Source organism: Macaca nemestrina, chromosome 4, assembly GCF_043159975.1.
Source record: "Macaca nemestrina isolate mMacNem1 chromosome 4, mMacNem.hap1, whole genome shotgun sequence".
NCBI lineage: Eukaryota > Metazoa > Chordata > Mammalia > Primates > Cercopithecidae > Macaca > Macaca nemestrina.
The window spans coordinates 114,734,830-114,747,498 of NC_092128.1; the positions used below are offsets into that span (position 1 = coordinate 114,734,830).

Here is a 12,669-nt window from a genome sequence, read left to right on the forward strand (position 1 = left end):
CACTTCAGAGCCTCCATCCTCGGTGCCAGAAAGTGGAGGTGAGTGGAATTTAAAATGACAACTCTATTCCAGCATCCTCAGCCCACGGTGTGGGAAATAGCTCAGCCAGGTGTCAGTGGTGGTGGGGGGAGGTGGTGGCAAAGACCCAGAAGCCCAGAAGTGCCTGTGACACTCTCAGGGGCTGCAGAGCCCCAGAACAGCCTTCAGAGCTAGGGACGAGCTACTGAGGACCTGGGAGGGCAGGAGAAGGAGGGCCCCCCAAAAGACAGGATCCTTTAAGTGAAAGAAAGGAGAGGGAGGAAGAGGGACAGAAGGAGGGGAGGATGATGAGGCTGGAGAAAGAAACAGCCCCAGGTCCTGCCCGGGAGGGGTGCCCCATAAAGTGAGGGGAGTGCCCAGTGACCATCGTCACCACACCAGGAAGAGCCTGGAAAAGACCAGGAAGCAAAAGAGGGAGGAAAAGCGGAAACATGAAGTGAGAAAAGAGGGAGAGAAACAGAGAGAAAGAAAGAGTAACACCTCCCGCAAGACAGGCCGTCCTGGGTTGGAGGTCATGTGGACAATTGGTCAAGATAAGAATTTGTGAATGTCAATCAGGGAATAAAAATGTAAGAATAAAATGAATCTGGCCTCAGGCATGCAGAGGAATTGTGAAAAGCACTAAAATCACAGCTTTTCTCAGGGTTTTTGACTGGGAGGGGTGTTCTCCGTCAGCCCCTGGGGCTGTTATGATGAAAGGATAGGGATGGGGTGGCGGCGGGCAGTGGGACCAGGACAGCTGGGTCCCCAACTCTGTTGAAGGAGGAGCACAGGCTCGGCCACATTAATTTCCAGGGAGACAGCAGGACCCTTGGGGCTGGTGCGCTTCCTCAGCAGCGGCCTTGTGACCACACATGGTGCCTCAGAAGTCCCACACTGCAATGGAAGTCATCCTGCTGCTATGAGTCCCCCACAAGGACTTGAGGGGCCTAGGCTTTCTCTGAGGAAGGAAAGAGGGCACAGGCGGAGGGGACCCCTGAGGCCCACCTCACACTGCAGTAATGGGAGCTACAGCCCCAGCCTTGCTACAAAGGCCTGGTCTGGAGTTTCTGATGGGACATTCCCAAAGGCCACTCAGGAAACAAGCAAAATAGAGTCCCAGAATGTGAGGTGAGGCCCAGATGTGGGGTGAGGCTGTGGGGGCAAAGTTCGGAAGCCAGGGCACCTACTGGGTTCCTAGTCGCAGTAGAACCCTCAGTCACACAGCCCTGAAAGTAAGGTGGTGCAGATGGCATCTTCCCCTGTGCTGGTCTCTGGAAAGGGTCACCCAATGTGTCATGTGTCTCTGAACTCCAGGTCAGAACCCGCCCCAGGCCGGGCTCATGTGAGGGCTCACAGGTTCCTGGATCTTCCCGGGCCAGCAGGAGCCTGGCCCTCCCCCAGTGCCTGTGGCCTGAGCTCACATCAGGCACAGGCCCAGAGGGCTGGCTAAGTTTAGAGATGCTGTCATCCAGCACCAGTCAGATGCCCGAGTGACAAGGCTTCTTCTCACTGTTTTTTGTTTGCGAAGACACTTCGCAGCAGAGGCTGGTTCAACAGAGGTGGCCTGGCCAAAGCCGCATTTCTGCTGGGGTCCTGAAATTTAGGGGAGGCCGCCAACCATGAGCTGGGCATTGGCAGTCACTTTAATTTCGAAGCTTACTTCTCAGCAATGTGAAAGCTGAGATCCAGATGTGACAGCTTTTATTTTCTAAGTAGGTTTTATCTCTTTGACATCTTTATTGAGATTTAATTCATATACCAAACAATTCACCAATTTAGAGTATATAATTCAGTGGTTTTAAATATATTGAGAGTTGCACATCCATTACCACAATCTAAGTTTACAACATTTTCATCACATCAGAACTAAACTTCTGTCCATTAGCAGTCACTGCCCATCCTCTTTCCATCCATCCTCCTTCCAGTTTCTGTCCTACAGGTTTGCCTTTTCTGGACATTTCATAAAAAGGGAATTAAACAACATGTGGCCTTTTGTGACTGGCTTCTTGCACTGAGCATGATGTTTTTAAGGTTCATCCACATTTTAGCATGTGTCAGTGCTTATTAGTATTTCACTGCTTTTTATGCCTGAATAATATTCCACTGTATGGATATAACACATTTTCCTCATCCATTCATTAGCTGGTGGACATCTGAGCTGTTTCTACTTTTTAGCTATTATGGACAATGCTGCTATGAACCAGTTTTTGTGTGGACATACGTTTTCGTATCTCTTGGGTATATACCTAGGAATAGAACATTTTGAGGACCCACAATTTCCCTAGTAGCTGTGCCATTTTACATCCTCACCAGCAATGAATGGGCATTCCAACTTCACGTCCTCACCAACACTTGCTATTATCTGTCTTTTTGATAATAGTCATCCTAGTAAGAGTGAAATGGCATCTCATGATGGTTTTGAATTGCATTTCCATAATGATGCCAAAATCTTTTCACGTGCTGTGGGCTATTTGTTACCTATTTTAGAGAAAGGTCTAAGTCCTTTGCCCATTTTTTAATTAGGTTGTTTCTTCTACTGTCAGGTAGTAAAAGTTCTTAAAGTATTCTGAATACAAATTCCTTACCAGACACACGATTTGCAAATATTTTCTCCCATTCTATGGGCTACTCTATTCCATTTTCTCAATGGTGTCCTTTGAATACAAAAGTTTTCACTGTTAATGAAGCCCAACAGTAAAACTATTTTTCTTTTGTGTTTATGCTTTTGGTGTCATATCTAAAAAACCATTGCCTAATACAAAGTTGCAAAGATTTGCTCTTATGTTTTCTTCTAAGAGTTTTATGATTTTAGTTCCTACATTTAGATCTATTATTTATTTTGAAATAATTTTTGTATATGGTGTCAAGTACAGCTCCAACTTTGTTCTTCTGCATGTGGATACTCAATTGTTCATTTGTTGAATGGACCATTATTCTTCTCCATTGGAATTGTCTTGGCACCCTTGTAAAACATCAACTGACCACAGATGTATGGATTTATTCTACACTCTCAATCCTATTTCACTAATCTATATATTTATCCTTATGCCAATACCACACTGTCTTGATTGCTGTAACTGTGTAGTTAGTTTTGAAATCAGAACCTGTGAGTCCCTCCAACTTTGTTTTTCTTTTTCAAGATTGTTTTACTTATTTTGGTTCTCTTATATTCCTACGTGAATTTTAGGGCCAGGTTGTCAATTTTTGCAAAAAACGCAGCTGCAATTTTCATAGCAAAAATGTAGGTCGATTTGGAGTATACTACTATTTAACAATATTAAATATTCCAATTCATGAACATGGGATGTCTTTCCATTAATTTAGGTCTTCTTTACTTTCTCTCAACAGTGGTTTGTGGTTTTCAATGTACAAGTCTTATACTTCTTTTATTAAATTTAGTATTATTTTATTTTTTAGATGCTATTGTAAATTGTTTTTCCTAATTTTATTTTGTTATTTTAAACTTCTAGTATAGTGAAATACAATGGATTTTTGTATATTGGTCTTATGTCTTGCAACTTTGCTAAATTCATTTTTTAGTTCTAATAGTTTTTAAAATGGATTTCTTAGGATTTTCTGTATACAAAAGCATGTAATCTGAAAAGAGAGGTAGCTACAACTATTTATTTCCAATCTGGAAGCTTTTATCTCTTTTTCTTGCCAAATTGCCCTGGCTAAAATCTCCTATACCATGTTACCTAGAAATGGAAAGAGCAGATACATTCAGTTTTCCAGTTTTCCACCATTAAATATGAGGTTAGCTGTGGATTTTTCATAAATGTCTTTTATCAAGTTAAGGAAGTTCCTTTCTACTTGTCGTTTGTTGAGTTTTTATCATGAAAGAGTATTGGTTTTTGTTAAATGCTTTTTCTGCATCTATTGAAATGGTTCATATAGTTTCTATGTTTGTTCTATCAACATGATGCATTATATAGATTGATTTTTGTATGCTGAATGAACCTTTCATTCTTGGGATACATCCTACTTGTTCCTAATGTATAAATAATCCTTTTTATATGTTGCTAGATTTATTTTGCTAGTGTTTTGTTGAGGATATTTCATCTGCATTCATAAGTGACAACAGTCTGTAGTTTTGTGATATCTTTGGTTTTGGTATTAGGGTATTGCCGGCTTCACATAATGAATTGGAAAGAATTTCCTCCTTTTCTACTTTTTGGAAGTGCTTGTAAAAGACTGGCATTAATTCTTCTTTAAATGTTTGGTAGGAGTTACTAGTGAAGTTATCTGAGCCTGAGCTTTCCTTTGTGGGAAAATTTTAAATTACTAAGTCAATCTCTACTTGTTATTGGTCTATTCAGATTTTCTATTTCTTCTTGAGTCAGTTTCAGTAGTTTGTGTCTTTCTTTGTCCATTTCATCCAGGTTATCTAACTGGAGGGCACATAATTATTCATAGTTATTTCCTCATAATTTTTTTCTGTAAGGTTGGCAGTAAGGTCCCCTATGTCATTCCTGATTTTAGCAATTGGAATCTTCTTTTTTCTTGGCTTTACCATCCTTTTTATAATGGTAACCTTCCTCCTAACTGGCACTCCTGAGTCTTCTTAATTATTCCCAGAGGTATTAATCACCTTCTGCCCTATCATATAATTTGTTTATATTGCCTGCCTCTATCCAGCAGTATATAAGTTCCCCAAGGGCAGGCATCCTTGACTTCTTTGTTCACTACTGTTTTCCAAGCACCTATGGCACATGGTAAGTACAGTCAACCAGACTTGCTGAATAAATGAATAAGTCTTCAGGACAGCAAAAGAAATCAGGAACAGACAAAGACAACTATGACTGTAACTATTATCCTTAAAAGAAACCAGGAAAAATGAAAAACAAGCAAACAAAAAACAGTGATTTTGAAGCTCTGGCCCTGTGTTGTCCAATATTGTGGTCACTGTCACCATGTAGACATAAGAACCTGGTCCAAACTGAGATGTGCCATAAGGGTAAAATACACACCAGGTTTCAAGACATAATACAAAAAGGAATGCAAAATAGCTTAATAATTTTTGTTTTGATTACATGTTGAAATAATTTTTTTTTTTTGTACAGATGGGGTTTTGCCATGTTGCCCATGGTCTCTAATTCCTGGGCTCAAGTGATCCACCCACCCTGGCCTCCCAAAGTGCTGGGATTACAGGTGCGAGCCACTGCACCAGGGCTCTGAAATGATATTTTGGATATAAGGTTAAATAAATATATTATTAAAGTTCCTTTCACCTGTTTCTTTTTTCTTTAAGTACTAGAAAGTTTTAAATCACACACATGGCTCACCTTTGTATCACATTTTATCTCTTCTACCCATGGTGCTCTCGACAACTTGGGTAGGGTGGGTGGTGGGGTAGTAATGTCATTGTGAATGTAGAAAAAATGAAGGTAAACTTCAAATCCGTGCTTAGGTGGGCTCTGAAAGAACCAAGGGTTGTACGAAGGAGTGTGGGCTTAGGCAAGTGTCTGGCCTCAGATGCAGACTCCTCTGCAGAGTCTAGGTATGTAATGCCCATTGGAACCACCTGGGAGTTTTAAAAAAATGCTGACACCCCATTTCCCTAGTGTCTGGTTAAACGCAATGGGGCCTGAACACTCCTCAGGGGCTTCCCATGTGTGGTCGGGGCCGAGAACCATCCCCTGGTCATCTTCTTCGGGAGGGCCTGCTCCTAACCAGACTCATACTCTTTGCCCAGAAAGCCCCTAATGAATGGCCTGGATCAAATCCACAGATGCTGAGAATCAGACAGCACCTCAACAAACAAGAAGTCATGTGAACAACTTCATTAAGAAATGAGCTAAAGGTTGCAAGCCTCTTGGAGTCAAGCTCATGGCAGACATATAAGTGCTGACAGCCCTGCTACTGCATTTCACCAGGTGACAAGACTGTCTACCCAGACTGGACATCAGAATACACCCCCAAGACCTACCTGCAGAGTCACCCAATACCTCTTGTAAGGCCCTCATCTTTGATAGGGTGGGTGCGCCACTGCTCTGGGAAGCAGTCCCAGGTGCAAGGCCTGAGTGACCCAGACCATTGCTGAGCCACTGTGGAGCACCTACTGTGTGCCAGGCACTGTTCTCAGCACTTGAATTCAGGGTGTGTTGGGTGACAGAAGCAGGGCTCCTCAGCTCCTTGCTGGAAACGGCACTTACTGGGATGTGCTTGACACCCAGAGGGCATTACAGCAAAAGGCATAACACCCACTGTACTTCATTGTCAGGGCGACAGCAGCTCCTGCCCTCCAGGCTTCTCTTGCTGCTCACAAAGTGGGGAAACAAGGACTGTGGGTCCCAAATTCCGCCCCTGTACAAGTGTGCCATTATGCTTCCTCCCATAAAATCTTCTTAAATCTTTGCCTGGTTGTTGCCAATCTGTTCTAGAAATTCAACAAAAGCTTCTATCTGGCTTAACAAAGAATCATAACTTTAGTTATTTTTGGATAATTATGTCAATACAAAAAGAACTATGTCCACCAGGAACTGAGCCCTCAACAAGTGACCCTCTAACCCAGGAGACAAAAGCCACCCAAAAGTTTGGCAGCTAGCAACACCACCTCTCTCTAACATAAAAGGATGTTTTCATTTTAAATAATTCAAATTTTTCTATGAATAAAATATACATTTCTATGTAATATGCCAATATGATAATTTTTTAAAAACCAAGTTGATACATAATGCATTTTTATGTTTCTACACTAGCAAAGTGACTTGCAGCTGTAAAAGATGCTTTAAAAATAATCAAATCAGATTCCATTTTTGTGGGGGAAGAGAGAATTAAATTTTTTGAAAATATATTTAAAATCTCCAGAAAGGCCACATCGCTTGCCTGGACCAGGGAGGTAGCACCCCAGAACACAGGCAAATGGGAGTGGTCTTCCCAGGGACAGACATTGCACACTTCTCTCTACCTGGTCTCTTCTAGTAAATTACTGTTAAATTCTAGGGTGGCTCCATATAGACTCTTTAAAGGCCAATGGAGCAAAAATGAGGGAAACATCCCTGTTAGAATTTTTAAGTAGAAGACACAAAACCTAAACATTGCATATCTCTCCCCTTTGCTCTTGGGGATTCCTAGAAAGGGGGCATAGAAAGATGGGAATAGGTCCTTCAGTTCTTTCAAGTGAGAACTGAGACATACTCAGTCCTGTGGCCTTTGACCTTGGCAGGGGTCCACTTGCACCCACCTCCACAGGCCCAGCCCCTGCAGCTGGTCATGCTGAGAACACAGCTTTCCTTCACAACAGTTGGACCCTCCTAACAACCTTTCAGGCCCTGAGTTCAAATATAGCATCCTATTATACCCCATCACACTTGCTAGAGGATGGGTCCCAATTTTTGGTTTAAAAAATGTGGCCAACGCGTATGCAGACATTTCTCTGCTAAGAATTGGAAGGCACTTAGCTTTAAGAAAAGACTTACTGACACAGGGGGTCGTCATGAAAGTGTTGGGCAAACAGATTGCAGAATCACATATATGGTGATTCCATCTGTGTTTTGAAATCATATGTATCTGCTATATATGTAGATGTGTATATATGTACACACACACACACATATCCTCATACTGACATTAAAATTAAGAGGTCAGGTACCTCTGGAGAGTGAGGGAACTTGAGTGTAAACAAGTCACATTTTACTGCACGTACTTCTGTATTACTTGGGGTGTGTGTGTGTGTGTGTGTGTGTGTGTGTTTTACAAGATCATATTGCCCTGGTAATTTAATTAATAAAATAAAAATTTCCAGTCTTGTTGGTGTCATATGGAGTCAGAGTATTGGTTGTCTTTGACGATGAAAGGAAATAACGTTTTCACAAAGGGGAACCTAGAGGTAGTGCCCTTGGTTTGGAAAAGCACAAATACATCATAGTGAGCAACTGGCCAAGGACAGGTACCCAAAAGCCTCAGGTCAGAGTAGACCACAAGCTGGCCATGAGTCAGCCAGTGGAGTTACAGCATTTTTGAAGCACAGAGTAGAGTAGGGTAATGAGCTTCCGAGAGGAGCAGAATGTGGATTCAAATCCTGACCCTGTGTGACCTTTTCTGAGGAATGGGGCTTCTCTGTGCCTCAGCTACCTCTCCTGTAAACTTGGGATGATTACAGTACCTACTTCACAGATCTAGCACGTTAATATAATAAGCACCATTTAAGCGCTAGCAACTGTTACCAGAAAAGAAAAGAGTCCTGGTAGCAAGCATGCAGATATATTCTTAGCTCTCAGCAAAGTAGGTTATGGTATAAAAATACCATTAAATAGTAACTAAACTAGCATCACCTTAATGCACATCTTGCCAGCAATCTCAGCATGTGCGACTTCTTTTTAAACTACCCTACATTAAGGAATCAAGACCAGGAGGACTCTTGCTGGCCTCCTGGGAGCCAGGCCGGAAGGCAGAGGCCCACCCAACTCACCCCTTCCCCTCCTCGGGCCAGGCACTGGGGACACAGCCATGGGCAGAGGACCGGACCTCCGCCTCTCTGTGGGTAAGCTGTCCAGCACATCAGATGGAGCAAAGTGCCAGGGAGAAGACAAGTTGGGGGGGAGGGGCAGGGAGGCGTGGGGAGGCAAAAGGGGAGGGATGGGGGGCGTCTGGGACAGGCTGCTGAGCAGCCCAAGGGAGTAAGCTATGAGGGGTCAGGGGAAGAGAGGCAGCCTGGCCAAGGCCCCTGAGGCAGGGAGTGCCTGGTGTGCTCTGGGGAGGGAGAAAGCAAATACAATGATCCCTCCTCCTCCATTCCTCTCTTCCCTGGCAACCGGCTCAGAGCTTGGAGACTCAAAAATTGATTTGCTCTGAATTTCCTAAGTTTATCTATTAACTACCTAGCAGGCCATTCGCTGGTTCACAGTGTGCCTCTCGGCAGAAGGCATCCGCCAGCTGACAGTGATGCCCCCGCCAGCAGTCAGGCCACACACGCCCCAGGATACAGCCTGCTCTCTGGCGACTGGGGTACCACTGGATGGAGTCAAGGACATATCAAGGTCAGTTTTGGGCCTATCTGAGGTTTAGTGGGAGAGATGGAAGGCGTAGGAGATGCCCTGGACTGGAGTTCAGGGGCCCTTCTCGCTTCCTGGGCTTGGGCAAGTTGCCAGCCTTTCCTGAACTTCAGTTCTTTGTCTGTAAAATGGGGCTGGGGAGAAGGGCCTTTCTGCACAATTCGAATCAAATAAAATCAAACATTTAAAGTAATGTACACATTAGGTGTTGTTACAACATGGCCCACAAGCCCTAGCTGCCATCTCCCCCAGAAAAGGAGGGGCCCATGAACCCCTGAAATGATATCCAAAACCTCGTGGGAAATGCTTTTTTCTAGGGAGATCTCCATGTTTGAAAAGAGACAACTCCCCAAAAATGGAAGATTCATGAGGATGAATGCAAAATGTGAGACCTCTTCCTACCCGACAAACGGTCGACACTGACAACCTGTCAACACTGACAACCTACCAACCCTACGAATGGCAGCATCCAGGGGAAGGGGCGGCCCCCACACTGCTGTGCGAGTGGACACAGCAGGGAGAGTGGCGGCACCTACAGAGAGACAGGCGGACCCTCCTCGGCAGCCCCACTGCCAGGGACACACCTTAAAGAAACTCTCACACCTGCACCCCAGACGCACTCAGGGCCCTGGCCGTGACGGTGCTGGCCACAGTGTGCTGGGTGACGATGGAACACAGGAGACAACCTAGATTTCCGTTGGGAGAGGGGCAGGCAGGACAGAGTTCACACTACAGGTCGCCATGCAGGAGCCCGCAATTAAACACATCAACAAGCACAGGTGTCAACAAGACTGCTGAGTGAAAAGTACAAGTTCCAGGTTTTTTACGTAAAGTTAAGAAAAACACCCACACAAAAGAATCCTCTATATTAGTTATGGATACTTACATCCATGTGTAAATGTACCCAAAAGAGCCTGGGAGGAAAAAGACGAAAGCAGTAGTTGGAAGAAAATGGGTTACTTAATATTTCTTTGGAATACTTCTTATAATTTTTTGTAAAAAAGGACTTAAAGCCAAAATGACAAAAGATTAACCATTTTCAATTCTGGGTAGAAGAGATACTATGTTCATTTTATTATTCCTGGGATTTTTCTGGATTTTTAAAGTTTATCGAATATAAAAAAATTAAAACTGCACTGTTGGCTGGGCCATGCCAGGCTGAGGGCTTCCCTGCCTTGCTCTGTAACTGCTCCCACATGGGCCACCAGGCTAGTGTCTGTGAGAAGTGTCAGGCTGAGCAGGGAAGGGCACACACTCCCTATAGAACTGGGCAGGGCAGGGCCCCAGAAAGCGGCTCCTCTTGGCTGGCTGACCCTGCTGCCCAGGCCTCCGGGGAAGATTCGGGAGCAGAGACAGCAGAAAAGGATGGGGCAAGGGAGGGGAAAGGCCAGTGGCCTCGTCACACATGAGCAGCTGTGGGCCTGAGGCCAAGTCCTTCCTTTGGGCAGGGAGCTCAGTGAGACCTGACTGGGTGCCAGTGGCTGCAGCTTTAAATAAACTTGGACATGTCCACCTGAGGCCAGGAAGCAACACCAACTGTGCCCCGGGCAGGCACTGTCAACAACCAGCCAACGTATCAACCAAGGGACCCCAGCGCTACAAAAGGGCTGAGTGCCCACAACTGAGCCCTGGCCTCAGACATCCCCCTTGGGTGCCCTGCTCTGCCCTCCCCGCTCCCTGACCCACCTCTATGGCACGGCTGCACCCCCTAGGAATCAGTCCCTTCCCTACCCCAGAGCCGCCACAGCATGGCAGTGGCAGGCCTTTGGCGTCCCCAGGGACCCGGCGCCTAGCAGGGCTCCAGAAAGGTGCACTGCGCTGAGCTGCCAGCTCCTGGCTTGGGCATCTCCTCTTGTCCCAGGTCACGGGGCTCCCCTCGATGCCAGGCTCCACTCCTCACCTCGCACTGCATGGCTCCCAGTGCTTTCGCTCAGGAGGCCACACTCCCTTCCAGCAGCGGCTCATTCTCCGGCTTCAGAGAGAAGCCCAGCAGTCTTAGCCCCACCTGGTCTCCACCTCTGGAGCCACCTCTCTCAACCTCCCCCAGGCAGCCCCAAAGACCTTCACTCCCCAGTGTGGGTGGCACTGGCCAGGACATCCAGCTGTGCTGGAACTGGAGGCTCAGTGGGGAGCTGGCCACCCTGACACTGCCACTGGATGCAGGGAGGCTCGCAGCAAAGGGGAGAAGGAACAGCCAGAGTGAGCTGCAGGCTGAGGACACTGGGGTACATGGGAACGTCTTGAAAGTGGCTTCTTTGGGGAAGACCAGGGACACCTGCTGTGAGGGCCTCTGTGCTTCTGGGCACAAGCAGAGAAGACGACAAGAAGGCCCCTGAGGAAAGACTGACTTCCCACTGCTGCTCTCTTCCTCTGAGAACCAGGCACATTAACTGCTACCCACCTGCCCTTCCAGCGGCCAGGACACCTCTGGAGGCCAAGAGGACAGGCAGGGGTAGATCTGTGCATCTGAGGGATGAAGACGGGGGAGCCAGCCACCCACTTAGGGATCCCCATGAAGGGGGCTGGGCCTGACCCCTCCCTCGAGGTCTCAGCTCTGGGGTGCTCTCCAGACCCATCCAAGGAAGGGTCCCCCAGCCGGCCTGGCCCCTCACCCCACCGATCCAGCATGGGCTTCTTGCACAGGGCTGAGCGCCACATCTCCACCCCCTACCCAAATCCTCTCCACACGTGCAGGGAGAAGTGGGGAATGAACACACCCCCACACTCCTCCAGCTCCGCACTCCACAATTATCAATGATCAGCGTCCCTCACCCACCACAAGGTTTCACCAGACACTTATTTAGTAAAGGAAAAAAAGGATCAGTGCTGGATGTGTAAGAGGAAATCTCGCCAGCACCGCCAGCGCCCCCACCGCCTGCACTGAAGGGACGGAGGAGGATGGGGGAGGACGGAGGAGGATGGGGCTCTGGCCCAGTCAGGCTGGAGATTCGGGAGTTCTGAAGCTAGCCCTGGGGATGCCAGGTGCAGCCACCTTGATTCTCAGACGGGAGACCCCAGGCCAGACAGGAGGCCCCTGAGGCGTTCCCCATCTCTGACCCCAGGGGCAAAGCCGGGTCTGGGGGACCCAAACCAGACCTTCGCCCCACACTGCTCATACTGCTGAGCAGAGAACGGGAGCCACAGCACCTGTTCCCCGTGAGGTCCCACTTCAAACAAACCTTCAAAGCCCCTTCCCCTTTAGAGTGCCCCCGCCAACGGTCCAAAATCCAGCCCCCACCCACCTCGATGACCCTGAAATTTGCAACCCAATCAGGATCTTAATCTCTCCCCCCATCCCCATGACCTGATCCAGGCTCCCTGACCTCGTCCTCCCCACACCTCCAAATTCCTGTTTCCAGAAGAATCTGGGGGAAAATCCTCCAGAACCCAGATTCCCCAGGAGACCTACAGCAGAGGCTCTCCCACGCCGGCACCCCCCGCGCGGATGGGGCCACGCGCAGGAGCAGGCGCAAGCAGGTCCCGCCACCCCCGCCGCCTGCCGCTCGGGTGGGGGTGGGGACAGCGTGCCCGCGTCGGGGGACGACCCTCTGGGGCCGCAGCCGACCCCTCCTGGCGCTCCAGGCCCGGCGGCCGCCCCCGCGCGCCCCTCCTCTCTGACCTCCCCGCCGCCAAATGCGTCACGTCTGCCGGG

The 12,669-nt window shown here is 47.4% G+C and overlaps 2 protein-coding genes across 23 annotated transcripts in view; one reads left to right on the plus strand and one right to left on the minus strand.

Moving 5' to 3' along the window:
- The window catches only part of LOC105494213 (calcium/calmodulin dependent protein kinase II beta), a 109,383-nt gene that overhangs the window by 96,178 nt on the left and 536 nt on the right, over positions 1 to 12,669 (minus strand). The gene's annotated exons all lie outside the window — the stretch shown is intronic.
- Positions 1 to 12,669, plus strand: part of LOC105494244 (oxoglutarate dehydrogenase) — a 467,517-nt gene that overhangs the window by 84,486 nt on the left and 370,362 nt on the right. The window lies entirely within an intron of this gene.